This window comes from Neovison vison, chromosome 1 (assembly GCF_020171115.1).
Source record: "Neovison vison isolate M4711 chromosome 1, ASM_NN_V1, whole genome shotgun sequence".
Taxonomy (NCBI): domain Eukaryota; kingdom Metazoa; phylum Chordata; class Mammalia; order Carnivora; family Mustelidae; genus Neogale; species Neogale vison.
This window is the reverse complement of record NC_058091.1, coordinates 246,101,399-246,114,737: the sequence shown is the minus strand read 5'-3', so window position 1 is coordinate 246,114,737 and position 13,339 is coordinate 246,101,399. Positions and strand designations below refer to the sequence as shown.

Sequence of the window (13,339 nt, the reverse complement as noted above, 5' to 3'; positions counted from 1 at the left end):
TTCTTCATTTTAATTATTCATGCTAACTCAGTAATTAGGCAAATCAGCAAAGACCTTTAAAATGTTCAATTTTGGGGGCGCCTTGGTGGCTCAGTAGGTTAAGCTTCTGCCTTTGGCTCAGGTCATGATCTCAGGGTCCTGAATGGAGCCCCATATCGGGCTCTCTGCTTAGCAGGGAGTCTGCTTCTTCCTCTCTCTTTACCTGCTGCTCAGCCTGCTTGTGATCTCTCTCTTTGTGTCAAATAAATAATAAAATCTTTTAAAAAATAAATAAAATATTCAATTTTTTTGTGAAGATTAAATGAGTTAATAAATGTGAATCATTGAGAGTGGTGTCCGGCCCATGGTAAACCCTGCGTGAGTTTGCTTGTTATTGCTGTTAAGACTATCAAGGACGTGATGCTCAAATCCTTGATAATCTAGAATGTTTACTGACTGTGTCTGGCGCAACACTGTGGTAGAGCCACAAACACACAGCTGAGCGGGTTCACCTGGCTCTCGCACTTGGATGGACCCAGCTATTCCAGTTGCCTGGCGCTTAAGATGAGTGTTCTGCTCCATAACTTTGTCCTTTTCCTTGTTTTGCCTGCAGGTGGCAGCACGCCCTGGACTTCTCTGCCCTGCAAGCAGTCCCCAGGCTGGACCGCAGAGAAAGAAGAAAATGGACTCCCAGCTGCCATCTGCAATGTGAGCATTTGTGGGAGGATTGTTTATGTGGGAGGATTATTTCGACCCTATTTTCCCTGAGCAGACAATAATTCTAAGTTGCGTATTTGGGGAAAAGGGTGCTTTCTGTCCGTAAAGCTAAGGGCAATGCACCAACCACTTTTTGGCCTTGTCATGAGAAGTCTAGGAAAGACCCTCCCTGATTTTCAGCACCTGCTTCCTTCAATGATGTTTTGTCCTTACTTGCAACCCCTGTAGGGCCCTGCCTGACAGTGACTCCATGACATCTTCCTTTAGTGTCCTGGTCTTTATCTGTAGGGAGCTTGATGAACCCTGTCCTTCCTCCTCCCCCATACCAACTTTGCACCAAGCCTCTGTGTGTCCGGCTCTGTGCTGTGCAGTTTCCACCTCATTCAGTCCCCACAAAAACCTGGCCAAATTAGGGGTATTACTCCTTTGTTACAAATGGAGCCAAGGCTCAGAGGTTAAATTATGTACAGAACTCAGATGTAGCAAACCCAGGGTAGCAGCCTAAGGTCTCTAGAACTCTTGCCTCTTACCAGAAAATGAGGTTGGCCGCCTATGGGTAGAAAATGAACCGTATTTGTTCTTGTAGACCTGAAAAAGGAACAAAGTAAAACTAATGGAAAACAAATTATAATCCCTAAATAACCTCCCTCTCTAAATTTACCATCAACTTCACATAATCCTATTTTTCTTCATGATTTCTTTTAATCTGAATTGTTGGCTCACTAGTAAAATTTGCCTTTGTTGCTCTTTGCCTTATGCAAACCCTTAGGTGTTTTATTCTATGTACCACCTGATGCAAGGTAGCTTTGTGGTTCATCTGGAGGATCTGTATCCTCCATAAACTGGTGGAGTTTGAAAAAGTGTGAAGAGTCTTCTGTGCCCAGGAGGTTGGGCAAGCCATCTGAGGGTCCACACACTGACACCCCTGAGCGCCCCAAGCAGGACTCTGTCTCAGCTTAGCTCTCATGACTGGTGCAACCTAAATCTTAAGTCTCATTACAATGAGCTATTTGATCAACCAGGTCATTCTTAAGTTCCTGCCAATAGCTGAACATTTTAAAATGCTACAGTTAAAATTGTGGTCAGCAAAAGACAAGCTGTCCTTTTCCCCAGGGGGGGTACCTTCCTGAGCACAACTTTGAGACATTTCATTTCCGGCCACTCAGGACAAATAGCCTCAAGGACACATTCACTGTGGATGTTTCAAACTGATAGATTTACACAACCAGTCACTTACACAAGCAACAGTCACTAAGTTATGACTGTGAGATATTTTTTCCTTGTCCTTTTTTTTTTAAATAACAGCTTTATTAGGCTGTAATTCTCATACCGTGTGGTTCATCCATTTAAAATGTGTGATTGAATGGCCTTTAATATATTCACAGAGTTGCATGTCCATCACCAGAGTCAATTTTAGAACACTTTCCTTACCCCAAAAGAAACTGCACCCCTGCATATTTGTCCACCTTCTCTCTGCCTATTTCCCACAGCACCCCCCCCCCGCCACCCCCACAGTGGCTCATCCACATCCCATCCCTGTAGACTTCCTATACTGGGCGTTATGGAGATAGCGCCTCACCACCTGTGATCTTCTGTGTCTGGCTTTTTCCATTTCACACGATGTTTTCAAAGTTTGTCCATGTCACAGCATGTGTCAGTCCTCACTTCTTTTCATTGCCAAATAATATTCCGTTGTGTGGTTATACCACTTTTGTTTATTCATTCATCATTTGATGGACGTTTGAGATGTTTCCAGTTTGGGCTATTGTGAACAATGCTGTGAATATTTTGTGCAGGTTTTTGTGTGGGCTGTGATTGTGTCTTGTGTATCCATAAGCTGTAATGAGCAAGTCTAGTTTCTAAGCATTTGAGAGAGAAATAGAACCATGTTGATGTTGTTTGGGATTTAAAGGGATAGTTGCTTTGTGTAGACATAGATTTGCACTCAAAGAGATTAACTACATGAGACAAGGTTAAATCCAAAAGGTATTTAGATTTCATTCTTCTCCACATCACTTGAGTTTTCTAAATTCTGTTTTGCTATTCTTTGCCTTAAAAAAAAAAAAAGAACAGGGAAGAAATATGTGTTGGTCCCGAGGTCTCACTTGAAATAACGTGGAAATCGTTTGGGTGGAGGGTGGCACGAGGATTTTTTTTGGGGGGTGCATTTGGCAGCTGCCTGGGTAAGGTGGAGGTAGGGACCAGAGAGAGGAACAAGAGGGGAGGAGAATGTGGGGTTACATGTGCCACCCATCCGCGTGGTTCAGCTTCCCCGTGGCCCACCCTTATGGCTATGGGGCATTGATGGGTCACACTTAGTGTGGCTATTGCTTGTTAACTGGGTGACAGCTGAGTACCTGTGGGTCTAGTTTTACTCTGCTTCTGACTCACAGAGCTCTGGTGTTGGGCTGTTGGTTTTTAGTAAAAGCAGGTGTTAGGAAGAATGTGTTGAAGGACAAATGAAGCCCCCAAGGGACTCTGCTAGATGCAGGACTAAAAATATTTCCGGGCTTTTTGTCATCATCATCGTTGTCGTTGGGGTGTGTGTGTGTGTGTGTGTGTGTGTGTGTTAACCCCATTTAAATTTTCAGTTTAACTGTGTTTTCCTTCCTGAAATCTTTAAGTGAGGCTATTCCTTGTGATTTATTCTATGCATTTTTTAGGGAGTTCCTCTACTTCTCACATCTGGGTTGGAGTTAGAGACCTTTTTTTTTTTTTCTTTTCACACCGACCCAGGTTGCAGAAATAGGAGTGATTTGAGTTTGCCTCCAACTTAACTTATTTCTTTATCTTTATTTTCCTTTCCTTGGGACATGAGAGAGTATTTGAGGGGGGGAGGTGTTTTTAACTGAATTCTGACTTCAGATGAGTCAGCAGGAATTTTTACGTATTATTTAATGCCTGATGGGAGACACATCTTGAGAAAAGAAACAGGCACCTTCTAATTTGAGAGTCAAAACTGTTCCCATCTGTTTACGTGCAATCCTGAGGCCACCAAGGGCCCACTTGTGAGCACCCAGAAAAGCCCAAGTCGGAGAAGGCTTTGTGAGGTGGCCCCAGCACCTTAGTAGATGGAAGAGAGAAGGTGGGTGGTAGTTGTAGGCACATAGGTGTGACAGGGAATAGGAGGGTCAGGAAGAGTCCAGAGGGGTCATAATGAGTTGGCAGGATTTGGGTGGTGGTAGGATTTGATCGTCAAGCCAAGCAGTTCGGCTTTAATACCCTTAAGAATAGGAAGTAAAGGGGCTCCTGGCTGGCTCAGTTGGTAGAGTCTGTGACTCTTCATCTCTGGGCTGTGAGTCTGAGTCCCATATTGGGTGTAGAGATGACTTAAAAAATAAAATCTTAAAAAAAAAAATAAGAATAGGAAGTAAAGACTTTTGAAGAGGAACACACACTGAAAGCAAAGACTTCTTTTTTTCCCATTTTACACCTGAGTAAAGAAGTACTTTTCAAGTATTTTCTTTTCAAATAATTCTCCAAGACCCTGTGGCCAGGGGAAGTTGGATATCACTGACCCCAGAGTACATATAGGTGTGCCCTGGCCTGAGTCTTGGGACGGCCAGGGTGTCAGCCAGCTCTGCCCTGCGTGGCCCTGTGAGTCCCTGCGTGACTGCATCTGTTTGTCAGCGTCCCTCCCTGGGCGGAACTGGTTAGGGACAGAGGGGGACTTTGAGTAAGTCAATTCCCAGCTTGTCAGAAGCCCTGGGAAGGCAGGGGGCAGGCACCCAGCCAGACCTCCATGGTCAGTGCAGCAACAGTCCAGGCACGTTCCCAGAGCTGCAGAGACCTGTAGGGAGTTTGGGAGCTGCAGGGCCCCAGGCAAGTCTCTCCTCCCCAGTGGGAGCCACAGGGCTGAGGCGGTCTGGGCAGGCCAAAAGCCCAGCTGCAGCCCCAGCACACGTTGCCTCTTGTTACGGCCCTGCTGCTCCAGTGCACTTGTTTTGTTCAGAGGTTTCCCAGCCATTCCTTGGCTCACACCTTCACAGAATGTTCGGCAAACAGCTAAGCACCTGAAATGTTCGGGTGAGCTCCTGGCAAGGGCAGAACAACCCAAGGCCCTGGATTCCCCTTGCTTTACCCTTCTGGTCTCACCTGTAGACTTTGGCTAGGCATAGAGTTCTGGTCCAAAGGGAGGGAGGAAGGAAAACAATGACATGTTGAGGGTCTCTCCCTCCTTGGTGATCTCTGATTCTATAGACAGATTCCATAGAAAGTTCTTAAAGGGGTTCAGATGATCCCTTAAGTCATGTCCTGGGGTTTGTGATTTATATTTATATTTATATTACACAACCCCTGTCCCACCCAGCTTTCTATTTGCTTTCAAAACACTTTTACGGGGTGGCTGGGTGGCTCAGTGGGTTAAGCCTCTGCCTTCAGCTCAGGTCATGATCTCAGGGTCCTGGGATCGAGTCCCACATCGGGCTCGCTGCTCAGCAGGGGGCCTGCTTCCTCCTCTCTGTTTCTGCCTGCCTCTCTGCCTACTTGTGATCTCTGTCTGTCAAATAAATAAATAAAATCTTTAATAAAAAAAAACACTTTTACATCTGTCCTTGAACTTTATAAAGTAATTCTGTAGGTCACAGTGGACATGGTACTGAGACCCAGGTCCACTTTTACTGACCATGGACTGTGGACATGTTCCCTAACTTTCCTGTTCTTGCACAGTTTCCTTGTCTGAAAATGGATATGAAAACCATACCTACGTTGGAGGGCACTCTGAGGATAAATGTGACAATGTTTCTAGCACAGGACCTGGCTCAGAGTAAAACCTCAGTCATTGGTCGTTATAATGATGTAATTATTCCCATTTAACAGGAAGGAAAACCTTAGGGCAGGGAGGTTAAGTGACTTGCTTAAGGTCATAAGGAGAGTTAGAAGCAAAGCCAGAAATAGGAGCCAGGGCTCATGGGGTCCCTAGTCAGTGCTCTTTCTCCGTGGGATTCATTTTGGTCTCAGGAGAAAATGTCAGTACACATGGACAGTTCTGTCTGAGCCTGATCCTCTGGTAGCTGGTTCTGGCTTTTGTAGAGGATTGTAGGAGGTTTCCTCGGCATACAGGACTCTTGATTCTGGGTATTAGGAGCCCCTCATGGAGGGGTACCTGTGGGACTAGAGGACAAGGAGACTCCCTCTTTGTTTTCTGAGAAGCATAGAGGGCTTGAAGGCAGTGGGCTTCCAGTGCTCTCCTGCTTCCCCCTTGCCTGGTGTGGCCAGATCCTACAGATCTCCCTGGGGCTTCACAGAGACCCAGCCTGGCCTGGGGTGGGCACTGGGAAAGGCATGCAGGTAGCAGGTGGGTACTCTAGAATTCTCTATCCCTGAGCAGAGCTGGACCCTTACTTCTGTGGGAGGACTTCTTGGCTTAGTTAGGCCTAGGAACCGGGTATGGGTGGAGTCTCCTTAAAACCCTTTGAAAAAGAAAAGAAACCTGACTTTTGCCGTATTGGGCTGGGGTGGCAGACGCCCTTTGCAGCTGCCCCAGTCACCCTGTCGCCAGAAGACTGTTCCCACTGGTCTTAGGTACACAGTGGTGGCCCTTGCTTCTGGTGAAGGAGAATTAAAGACTTCCCAGATGGGTTTTCCCAGGAAATGGACAGTACTTTGAATTTAACTTCAGGCAGTCTAGCACAGTGCAGAAGTCCACAGTCCATCAGGTGTGGATTTGAATCCTAGCTCTACTTCTTGGTGTGTGTGGGTGGATAGGTGACACAAGCTTGGAAAGTTACTCAGCCTCTTCAGCTCTTAGTTTCTACATCTGTAAAATGGGAATGAGAACACCTCCCTCACATGAATGCAGTATGAAATAAAGTAACCTATGCGAACATGCATGTGCTTGACCTGTGGGGGCTCTCATTCTTGTCATTATTATTAAAAACATCACTGGGCCCCACGAGTGTGTGAGTGGAAAGGGCTGTCATGTGTCACCCAGCCTCACGGAGCCCCTCTGCCACCAGTGAGCCAAGGTGCTCCAACCTCTCTCTGTTCTGTGGTTGTTGGCAGTCATTTCTGGTGTAGTGGGTCATTCACTGTCTGCTTCTGTGTAAGACCCTGTCATCGTTTGCCATTTCCTTTCGGTTTAGTTTGGTGTTTTTGAAAGGAGAAAGGTAATTATATAGTTAAATGTATTGAGGTTTACTCTAATGAAGTTTTAGTGATATGATCTTCTTAACTCATGTACCAACCAGATGAAGACACAGAGGTTAAATGTTGGGCAAGCCTGCACTGTTTTCATGCAGCAGACCCCAGCTTCACTGGCCGATTCTAGAACCCACATGCAGCCCCCTAAACAGGTGGAGATCAGATACTCTGGCCTGTTCCCCAGCCTGCTCTCTGGACTGAGCTTTGTGTCCCGGAGGGGAACATCTGCCCTACCTTAGAAACTTTTCTGGGGACACTGCAGATCCTTCTTTAGTAGCCATTTCAGGGTCTTGTGGGGATGGTGGCTTCTCCCTCATTCTCCTGGCAGTGTCCCTTTCAGGCCATCCATCCTTCCTCAAGAGTTGTGAGGGACTCACTTGGACAGTGTGCTCAGTGCCTGGAGTGGACAGGCAGACAGCAAGGGTGACGTTGCACTGGCATGTGGACGGGCCGTCTGCCGCTGTGACTGCAGGACGCAGCATGCAGGGCCAATGTAGCCAGACAACCTCCCTGCCTTCCCTCTAGCCGAGCTGCCAGACCGCAGCTGGCTCCTTCCTCACAGGACTGTGTCTTCTTGGCTCTAAGGAAAACAGGGGGCCATCTGGATGGCTGAGGAGCTGATGGCTGGGACTGGCCCAGCCTGCCATCCCTGGGTTGACTGGGGTGATGGGCAGGGGGGAGAGGGGATAATCTGCCCCAACCACAGCAGCCACTGAGTTGTTGTTTAAGGACCTTGAGATCTGAGAACGAACATATCCCCAGAGGTGCCTTTATACAATGAGCATTTATTGAGCACCCACTGGGCGCCTCAGGAGACCATAGGAAAGAGGCCTCACACAGGAGTTGATCTAGAGCTGCCTCCAGCCCAGTCGGCAGGGCCGCCAGTGGCCACCAGGGAGCTCCACTGCTCTCAAAAGGATCCAAGGCCGAGGCCAACCGAGGGGCCAGGTTGGTGGTGTTGCTGTTCATTGGGGCAGCTCCCATGACAACCAGGATATAAACACCTGAGGTCAGGAAAAGCCTGGAGCAAGATTAGGTGTCTGGATAGGGTGGGGCCTGTACTGTGATTTGGAGACCCTTAGGTGACCAGAATCTTCCAGGTGGCCTCTTCAACATGCCTACTTAGTTGTTTTAGTTAGTTAATTAATTAATTAATTAATGCCCCACCCACTTCCAGAGAAGATTTTAAGTGACTCTATTCAGCAGGTGTCTTAGAGGGAAGAAGGTGACCGGAGTTTGCTCTCAGTGAAACATTGGGGTTTAGGCTTTAAATGGGGCATTTACCAGCTGCCAGTTCAGCTCCATACTCCCAGGTCTGGACTCCCTGAGAAGCACAGCCTTTGCAGCTTCTGTAATCACCTCTGGGTCCCTTTGCAACAAGTGGCTCAGACACCTTCCTGCCTTGAGGCAAATCATGTGACTTCAGAGAAGCAAATCTGACCTCAATTACCAGGTGCAAATATCAGTCACTGGGAGTAACCAGGAGGCCAGTTCCCTGCTTGTTTCAGCCTCTGGCGTTAAATATTAAGAGTGCACTGTTGAGGGTGTGATAAAGGCTGTCTCTAACAGTTTATGATTTCCAGTAAATCCGAGGGCTTCAAGGAAGGACCAGAGCAGGTGAGAGGCTCTCGGCCTGGCCCTCGGCTGAGCTGGCAGAGCCATTTCTGCAGGAACAGGAGGGGCAGGAGCAAGGCCACAGTATCTCCAGGCTCGCATTGTTCTACCGCAGAGCCCAAGCACTGCAGGGCTGGGTTTCTGCACCCAGCCCAGCAGTGCTGCGCACTTTTGGCAGCCCTGGGGGGGAAGGAAGACGTTGGTCAGCGGCCGCCCATGCCTGCTTCCTGCTGGATGCTGGCTGGCTTCAGAGCTCTCGACGAATTCCTGTGTCTAGCTGGCTGGTGGGCAGCTGGAGCTGTGCTCCAGAAAGCTGGAGGAGCATTACCAGCCCCTGGGACCCACCAACGCTAAGCTGAGATTCCTCAGAATCCAGCCACTAGGAAGCTGGAAGCAGGCAGCATACACCTTTGGCCAAGAAAGGGACCTGAGGTCCTCCTCCTACCTTCCATTGCCATGAGGGAGACCCATCTGAGTTTCTCTGGAGGATCTAATTCAACAGCAGAGATAGAGGATGTGCACCAAATCAAATCAGAACACAGTAACAGTACACATTCGTTTAACAAATATTTAAGGAACACTTTGCTGCATGGCATACACTGTGCTAGGTGCGGTACATGAAGCTATGAACAGCCATCCCTGCTCAAATGGAGCCACCAGTCTAGTGGTGAAGACTGGAAATAATTAAACACATAAATAAAATGTTCACAGTAGCAATACGTGGTATGTAGCAAATTAAAATGCACTAATGTGTAATCAAGTGACCAAGTGGCTGCTTTGGATAGGGTGGTCAGGGATGGCCCCTGAGGAGGTGGCATTTACAAGAATACTTGAAAAAGAAGAGAGAGGACAGAGGAGGTGAGCAGTCATAAGGTTACCTGTCCTGATGGCTGTTGGGGCAAGAAAGCGAGGGTGACAGCAGGAGACAAGAATGTTTTAGAACACATAGCTGAGTTGGCTCGATGCTTTGGGACTTGTAACATTTCTTATTTTCTGAATTATACCCTACACATTCATTCAGGAAACTTACTGAGTGTCCCCTGCATGTCAGGCACTCTGCTGGACACAGTGAAAGCAAGATGGGCATGTCAGCGTCCCTTCTCAAGTCTGTTGAGTCTGTTGTGAGGGGGGAAGGCAGGGAACCAAGATAGTGTGGGAAGAGCTGTGAGTGAGAGAACCAAGGAGGGGCTTCCCAATCCCTGTGGGCCTTGAGGGAAGAAGACACTGTATGTGAGGCTCCCTGAAGGAGGTGATGCCTAAGGCATCCTGAGGGATGAGGTTAGCCAGCCAAAGAAGAGCGCTCCTCCGCTCTAGGCAGAGGGAGTGACCTGTGCAAAGGCCTGGGGGGAGGGGTAAGCAGATGGGAGAAGAATGCCCTGGGGCCTGTACCACACGTTAGAGAGTGGCTTGTGGAGTGAAGACAAGTTCTGAGGGGGCCAAGTGAGCAGCCACAGGCTTGAGGAATGAACAGCTGAGGCTCACAAGCTCAGATCCCTCTGTGGGCCTCCCCTCCCTCCAGGAGCCATCCCATGGGAGGACTAGCTCCCTCCACCACCATTCCCCAGATCAGAATAGAGAAGTCACCTGAACCAGCCACCCAGATGGGAGCAGGCAAGTATTTGCACATCCATGGGAACACATTTGAATGCTTGGATTTTTGGAGGGAAGGGAGCACTGAGATAAAATCTGTTCATCTAAAAGTAGGAACGAGGTTTTGCATTTCAGGCAGGAAGGCCTTTGCGAGTCTCATTAGGCTTTCTGGCGAGTCTGACTAGGCTGTAAAATTGCAAAGACTGTTATCACATCCCAATAAATGCATAATATGATCATAAAGTAGATAATGCTGGGTTTATTCCAGCCTGATGGGAGCATTCAGCTCTCTCTCCTCCTTTCCTCTCTTCTCCCCTTCTTTTGTTTCCCTCTTACATTTCTAGCCCCCAGAACCCCTGGTCATCTTTTTTATACACTCATTACTCCTTCAATACCCTCCAACATAGATAACCACACTTGATTTCTGGGAACTCATCTCAACCTGTGGAAAACCAGGAAGTAAGCAGTAAGTTAAAAAGGTAGCGAGAAGAGAGAGAGAGAGAGACCAAAGTCCAGAATTAATCAGTATTTATTGAGGATTTGTGGACTTACTATGTTCAAGCACTGTGCTAAGCTTATCACATTCTCTATTTCGTTTAATGTTCCCCAGACCTCTTCCATTTGCCCCATGAGATCTGCTTCCCACCCTCTCCCCTTTCTCTGTGCCCTGGGAGGCTGCCTGAATGCAGTGCAGTGCCATGCACCTTGGTCTGGCTTCCAGTTTTGGCCGATGGCCACCACTGGCAGAAGATCAGTGGGTACAGGAAAATTAGGTCGAGAATTTATTCCCCTGCATCCACATCAGGTCATTACAATCCTGCTGCATCCTCCATGGAAACCCACAGCTCCTGCCAGACACCCATCCAGATGGCTGCCTTCTCTGGGCTCCCTTACCTCTTCCATTCCTTCACCCCTTCAGGCTGGAGGAGGTACCAACTCCCCACTGTTGCTAACCCTAAAGTGCTCCTTTATCCATTGTTGGTTTCCTTAAACCCTTCCAGTGTGAGGAGGCCCTCTGTTTCCCATAGGATCCTGACAGTAGGGTAAGCTTTAAGAGGTAAGTACTGTATTCACCCCATTGTAAGAAAAGGAAAGTGAGGCTCAGAGAAGTTTAATAATTTGTCCAACGGTGTACAGGATAAAGGGTAGAACTAAGACTCAAATCCAGTATTTCCGATACCATGTTTCTGACGTGACTAAGCACATGTCTGTTTAGTCATTCCATCCCCACTGCTTCCCATGTGCTGGAGACCATCTCTCCATACTCCACTAAGTAACTGTTTGTTCCTTTATTTTGTTTCCCTATCCATAACCATTTAAAAAGAGCAAAAATTCGAAGTGGGTGCTAAAGGCAGGCTGTCTAGTAAATAGTGAGAAGAACCTAGTGACAGTCTGCAATGAAGAAAGACTTCATAATGATTAAAAACAGGCTGAAGCACTTCAGAAGCCTTCAGACTCCACCCTGGCCTTGTGTTCTGTGTGTTCCGAGGGATGGCGGCATTGACATTATGAGCCTCTGGAGCCAGAAGTAAAGCTCCAAATTTGCCAAAAGTGTGACCTCAGGGTTGCCTAATTCTCCCTGGCCCTGGTTTGAATTTTAGTGGTCAGTTTTCAGGCCTACTTTGTAACACCCCAAGCACAGGGCAGAGGTTCTTTTTAGTTCTGAAACTGCTGATTCAGTTTGCATGAGGATATTACTTTTTAAGGAACTTTCAAAAACACCTAAAATTTAATTGTAGCTATAGTTTAGTTAGAGAATCCCTGGGTAAAGAATTTTCTCCACTTCCTAGCATTTCAGAGTCTGACATCATTCAGGTTGGAGGGAGACTCTGGGGAGAAGGGCCAGGAGCCATTCGGTAGGTAGAAGGGCCTTTACCCTGAGACTCTGTCCACAGGCAGCTAGCTGTACCTGGGTTGTCATGAGGACATCACGTCCTGGCTGTCCCGCCAATGGCTTGTCTGACCGGTCCTTCAAGATCATAGCTGGACAAAGCCATAGAGGGCTGCTTGACATTTATTTGATTAGTAGTAAGGTCGACCCTTTAAAAAATTTTTTTTTAAATTTTATTTATTTATTTGACAGACAGAGACCAGAAGTGGGCAGAGAGGCAGGCAGGGAGAGAGGGGTGGGGGAAGCAGGCTCCTGCGAGCAGAGAGCCTGATTCAGGGCTCAATCCCAGGACCCTGAGATCATGACCTGAGCTGAAGGCAAAGGCTTTAACCCACTGAGCCACCCAGGTGCCCCTAAAAATCTTTTATATTGTATTTATTTTGGTAATTCTCTTCACGTGTATGGTAGAACTTGCTAGTTGCTTTCCAATATCCTATCTCCTCTTCTTTCTTAGTAACAAACTGAGTTTTTAGCTGAGCCCTTTGCCACTAACTAAAAGATTATGTGTCCTGGGCTTCCTTGCAGCCAGGTTTGGCCATGTTACTGAGTTCTTGCCAGTGAGATGTAAGTGAAAATATCATGTGGGATGCCCGAAAAGGAGAGGGGTGTACCTTCTACTCATTCTCCCTGTCTCCAGCCCACTTTCTTAAATGAGGGTACAATGACCAGTGCTAAGCAACCAACATGGACCGTGAGAACTGTGCCCTTAGGGATGGGGCAGAATGAGCTCGAAGAACCATAGGAATGACTCCTAGAGCCACCATACCAGCCCAGACTGACACCTCTGGATTTCCTTTTTTTTTTTTTTTTTAAACGTGAGAGAAAAATACACTTCCATCTTATTTAAGCCAGTGTTTTTTTCTGTTATATGTAACTGAGCTAAATTCTAACTAACACAAAATGCTCTGTTTTTCTTCTGGAGCATGTTTTTTCTTTTACTGATCAGTACTCTTTACATAGGAAGGATATTTTCTCTGTAAATGTAGTGATTATTCTCCCCACTTTTGTTTGCCTTTTGATTTTGTGTATGAGTTTTTTTTGTTAAAGCATAGTTTTTTTTTATGTTAAAATCTCTAGAGTTTTAAGATGCTATTTGCTCTTGTGTTTGAAGTTCTTCTCCATTTGGAGCAGATAAATATCCACCAGTGTTTTTCTAGATTTAAAAAAAAATGATTCACTGTTTATACTTAGCATTTCATCCATTGGTGAGTGCTGCTGTTGAATTTTGAATCTCTTGTAAGTCATGAGTTTCTAGCCCCAAGTAGTCTCCTGAGATGTAGGACAGGAGTATGTTACCTCTCGTGTCCACCATGTGTCCTGGCCTGAGCCTCCTAAAGGGCAGCATACTCAGCATACATACTCTCTCCTGTGCCTTCTCCCACTCGCGCCTGTGGGTTTTCTGCCTGC

General features: G+C 47.0%; 1 long non-coding RNA gene across 1 annotated transcript in view; it reads left to right on the top strand.

The window, feature by feature from the left end:
• LOC122891941 overlaps nt 1–13,339 on the top strand; it is a 67,108-nt gene that overhangs the window by 13,877 nt on the left and 39,892 nt on the right. Inside the window, exon 2 of the long non-coding RNA XR_006381342.1 lies at nt 593–687. This is a non-coding gene — a long non-coding RNA (uncharacterized LOC122891941). The remainder of the gene's footprint in view (nt 1–592; nt 688–13,339) is intronic.